The following is a 4,750-nucleotide window of genomic DNA, read 5'->3' on the forward strand; positions in this document are numbered from 1 at the left end:
ATGGAATTTTAAACAGTCTTCTTAAAGCCAAATAAATAAAATATTTAAAATAATTAAAGATACTGCAACAAAACAAATCTGGCTAGTATTTTTCGAAAACTCGTAATCATATCCTTTGACGATTTGACAATTTATTGCCAAAAATAATCGTTTTGATATATATTTTATAAACTCATAATTTGCCATTTCTGGTAAACAAGATATATGTGTAACATAATCAATAATGTTTTTTTTTTCTGACAAATTCTCTTGAAAAGATAGATTAGTCAGGATAATCTACCCGTTCTATATAACATATAATTACATTAATCTTCACTAATTAAAATTTAAAGAAAATTCTTTGAAAATAAGCAAACACGATTAACTAATTAAATTTGGTCATTTTCAGGAACAAAGTACATATAGAATAGAATAGAGAAGATGACCCCAAAGCTCCGTTGTCTTGATTTTAATGCACTTTGTGAAATAGTTTACTCTGCCATTACCGCCAAAAGAGGTAGAATTAATTTGCCATTAAGGAATGACAAATTGTTACAGTCTGGCAAAACTCAAGACATAAATTTTTACTGAGAATTATCTTTAATTTAACAGATATACTAACAGTTTAAGTATATCTTTAACTATTTAAGCACTCAGCGTGGATCATATTAGATCCGGTTTGCCAGCTTTTTCATGAATAGCACATAAGACCATTTTACACCGTATTTTAAAGTTTCAAAACTTTATATATATATGTATATAAATATATATGTATGTATATATATAAGATATATACATATATATGTTATATGTCTATATATAGGTGTAAATAGATATATACAGATATTAAGTCCAAATTTTGACTTTTTTGATTTAAGATTTAAGTCAATATTTAATTTATTTAAAGTCAATGTAATATATTAGAGAAATGGTTCTACAATCAAATAAGAAAATACGACTCCTTTAATATATGGATCAGTAGTATTTTTAAGGTTTTACACTGGAATAACAAACGAAATTTTAGTAAATCGTTTATTTTCATGAAGTATAATAAACAGGTTATGTGGGTTATCAATGGAGACAATAAAAAAATAGTTTAAAATTGGATTGGATTGAAAATTCTGGTTGATTGAATCTTCTTGAATTTATCTAAACTTGAGTTTCTGTCTTAATTTTATGCAATGCTATAGCTATGTTTCCCATATTTTCAAATTCATGTTAAAGATTTGTCAAAGAATTATGTTACAAATCCATATTAAAGCTTTTTATTCCGAACTCCCATGTGATGGTGCTTCTTTGATTGTTTTTCATAGTCGTTACTAATACTCATATTGATACAAGCACATATGGTACACTGATACTGATGTTGTTACTGATGCTAATGCTAAAACTGACACTGATACTGATACCGATACCAATACTATATTTAATACTGATACAGCTGCTGATGCTGACACTGACACTTAGAATGGTATTGATACTGATACTGATGTTGAAACTAACACTGATATTGGTACTAATACTGATACCGATACTATAACTTTTATTGAAACTGATACCGATACTATTACTGATACTGATACCGATACTATAACTGATACTGTTACTGATACCGATACTAATACTATATCTAATACTGATACAGACGCTGATGCTGACAGTGATGCTGACACTGATACTTGTATCGATATTCATACTGACACTGATATTGGTACTGATACTAATACAGTTATTATAACTGATACTGAGGCTATTACTGATACTGATACCGATACTGATACTGATACTATATCTAGTACTAATACTAGTGCTGATGCTAACGCTGGTACTGATATTGATACTGATACTGGTACCGATACTTTAAATGATACCGATACTAATGCTGATAATGATATCGATACTACGTTAATGATGTACTCTTATAACCAGAACTGCGTTCGTTTTATTTAGTATTGAGCCTAATGAAAATATGTATAAGTAATCTTCTATAAAAAAGCACCTTATCCCGCTAATACACTGTTATTTAATTAACTACAGATTTTTGAAACAAATTAAATTGAATAAAGTTTTTTAAAATAAAGTTTTTTTTAATAAGTATGAAGAACACAGTTTTAAAATAAAATATTAAATTGAATTTCTCATCAAAGACTTATAAGTGTATGCAACTAATTGAAAGGGGATATTTAAGAGGATTGAATATAAACTTAATTTCTAACGGAATTGAATATACTAAAGAACTCTTACATAACTCATATATCACTTTAGATCGGATAAATAGAAAAAGTAATATGGAGCAAAACAAAAAAAAAAAAGGAAAAAGTTAAGAATCCATTCCTTACGGACTTAATTTTATCATTTGTTATATCAGTTGCAAGTGCATCTGTGCTTTAGTATTCTTTAAATACACACTTCAGCAAACTTAAGAGGACTTGAATTGTTTTGTGCTGTGCAACGAGATACGGATGCTCCCATTCGAAGCAAAAGAAATGCGCTTAATACTCGAATGATTCCGAACCACTCAATGAACATATGTATAAGTGCATAGAAATTGGGTCGCAATAAGATAGAAAAATATCTTATTTGCAAAAAGAAGCGAAATAGTTTATTTCGCTGTACAGCATAAATACTCATATACCATTTACGGCATTTAATGGCACAACTAACCGTAAACCGTAAACCGTAACCGTAAACTGAGAGTTGTGAGCTGTAAACATGTACGACGAACGACTTCCTTCTTAATGTTGCCCTAGGGCAGAACATTAAAATTTTATCACAACCAAAAATATTTGCAATTGGCGACAATTTTTAGCTACAAGAAAGCTCACTTCAGGCCAAGATATTTTATATCATTTTGGCGTTTTTATTTTCCTTTTTGTTTATATTTTTTAATGTTGTAAGAAATTGTGTACAAAAAATTGTTGCAAAAGGAGCAAAACTTTAAAGATCGATTACTTGGCCAAATAAAAAGCAGCAACATGTAAAAATTGTCACTTAAACTGTTGCTCGCCCGTTGCATGCAACGGAGCGGCAGAACATGCATAAATTATATTTCCAGTTTAGGCGTTGCAGTTCGAGCAGAAATTTTCCAACACAAAAAATTGCATTAAACTATGAAGAAAAATTTAATTTATTTTATAAACTATAAAAACTTTGGCAGGAAAATGGGAAAATAAAACAAAGGAAAATATGCATGGCATCGAAGGAAAATTGTAGTTTATCGACATGCAATCTTTGTTGTGACTTCTCTTTGTGTGTTTGTTTGCTGACCGAAGTTTTATCGTTGCAACAATTGCTCATATGTTCAACAACAGTATTTACTGTAAGGAAAGTCGAAAGTTAGAAAAAAGTTTAGATGACATTTTTATATTTAATAGCAGTTTAAATATCTTCAGTTAACATAAAGATAAACTTCATGTTAGGAAGGTGATTGCATATTTTGTTTTGATGTTTGATATTGACATGGGTTAAATACTTTTAATTGCAATTTTTTATAAAGATAAAACTCAAATAAAACGCAGAACGTAAACCGTAATAGGAAGCTAAAATATTTATATTACAATTGGACTTCTATTATATATTTAACTATTATATAGCAAAATATCTAGCAGTTCTACTAGATATCTAAACAATATAAAATGGAAACTGGATATGTATTTTTCTACAATTAGATAAAAAACATCTAGCAGTTATATTAGATATCTAGATATAATATCTAATACAAACTGGAGAGAACTATATATATTTCAAAAGAGCAAAAACATAATTAATAGAAACCTAAGTAAAACTCGAAAAATAATCAGGTAAATCCATCTGAAAATAGTCTGGATGATTCTTCTCTCTCTATTGTGATCTGCTAGTAAGCTGTTACGTAGGTCACTATTTCTATTTTGAGTCTAATAATAAAAAAATACTAACCTGTAGTTAAAAATTGCTTTATTGTTTCTCGAAGTATTCCCCTTTATGACTAATACATGTTTCATGTGAAAACATCAGATGACATCTGACAATAATCAGTATTGTCAAGGCAAAAAATAAAAATAGTGACCCAAGTAATAACGCAACCATTGAAAAAATCTCACTAACGTTCAAACAGTAATCTGCAGCCGAGGTCCTATATAATACTGGATTTTTCGTACTGGAAATCTTAGTGAAAAACTTAGCTATAAAGGTCGCAATAAGGTTTAATTAAATAGGACAATGAATTGATGTAGTAAATATATATATTTAATCCTTACTCCTAGGAGGAGTATAGGGCCATGTAGTAAATAGCCAAGCATCAATTTTTAATAAAGCAAAAATCAGAAATTTTGACTATTTAATGACAATTCTATACGACAGAATAAAGAAGACCAAAAATTCCTGGCGAAAAAACTGAAGAAGCGAATTGAAAACCAGAACTAAAGAAAAAAAATACAATCGACTACATAAGTCCGGTAATTATATTTCACATAACATAAAATACCATAACACACAATAGGAAGGAAACAAAAAAGAATCGATTCTGTATGAATATATTTATAAAATGTTCTGGGACTGAAATTCAAGGAATAACATTTGAATATATAGGTTAGGTAAGGTTATGCTGGCAGGCCAAAAGAGCCATGCGTAGACCCTTAAGGTTCATAATATTTTAAAAAGAAGTCATTCAGAATATATTCATATTTCAGAAAATAAAGTCACGTTACTAGCTCTATGTCGGGCTCCATTGAGTCTGACATTCAGGTCTTTTGAAATTTTTCTCAACTACATTCCAATTTTACTAACACTTAGT

The sequence above is a fragment of the Teleopsis dalmanni genome, chromosome 2 (genome assembly GCF_002237135.1).
Source record: "Teleopsis dalmanni isolate 2A chromosome 2, ASM223713v2, whole genome shotgun sequence".
In the NCBI taxonomy this organism is placed as follows: domain Eukaryota; kingdom Metazoa; phylum Arthropoda; class Insecta; order Diptera; family Diopsidae; genus Teleopsis; species Teleopsis dalmanni.